Genomic DNA, 685 nt, shown 5'->3' on the forward strand with positions numbered 1-685 from the left:
CAGAGCTGAGGGTCAGGAAAGCCCGGCAGCTGGAGTTCACGGCAGAGGACCGGAGGAAGAGGGCTGCACGGAGTGAGCCTAGAGACCTGCCAGTGCGCAGGGCTAGAATGGGCGTCCCTGGGGGCAGCAGGACAGCACGCATGACAATTCCCACACAAAGAGACAGGCTGATGCAAGGCAACAGCTTCACTCCTTGGTTATATGCGCCTTCCTTTCTGGACAACCACAGACCACATGAATGGACTCAATGTTTTACTGACATTATAATAACATGAAACTACTGTTAACTGCTTTTTTTATGTATATGTTTTTAACTCTCACTTAGGGATCTTTTCCCATTGATTTTAGAGAGAGTGGAAGAGAGAGAGAAACATGAATGGATCAATGTTTTACTGACATTATAACAGACTGCACGAAACTACTGTTAATTGCTTTTTTTATGTATATGTGTTTTTAACCCTCACTTAAGGATATTTTCCCATTGATTTTAGAGAGAGTGGAAGAGAGAAACATTGATGTGAGAGAAACACATCAACCTGTAGCCTCCCTCAGGGACCCTGACCAGGGCCTGGGCTGGGGAGGAGCCTGCAACTGAGATACATGCCCTTGACCAGAATCGTGCCCTTTGGTCTACAGGCGGATGCTCCATCCACTGATCCAAACTGGCTAGGGCCAGAATGTTTTT

At 46.9% G+C, this 685-nt stretch overlaps 1 protein-coding gene across 1 annotated transcript in view; it reads right to left on the reverse strand.

Moving 5' to 3' along the window:
* The window catches only part of FANCI (Fanconi anemia complementation group I), a 68,864-nt gene that overhangs the window by 45,932 nt on the left and 22,247 nt on the right, over positions 1–685 (reverse strand). The window lies entirely within an intron of this gene.

Source organism: Myotis davidii, unplaced genomic scaffold, assembly GCF_000327345.1.
Source record: "Myotis davidii unplaced genomic scaffold, ASM32734v1 scaffold954, whole genome shotgun sequence".
Lineage (NCBI taxonomy): Eukaryota > Metazoa > Chordata > Mammalia > Chiroptera > Vespertilionidae > Myotis > Myotis davidii.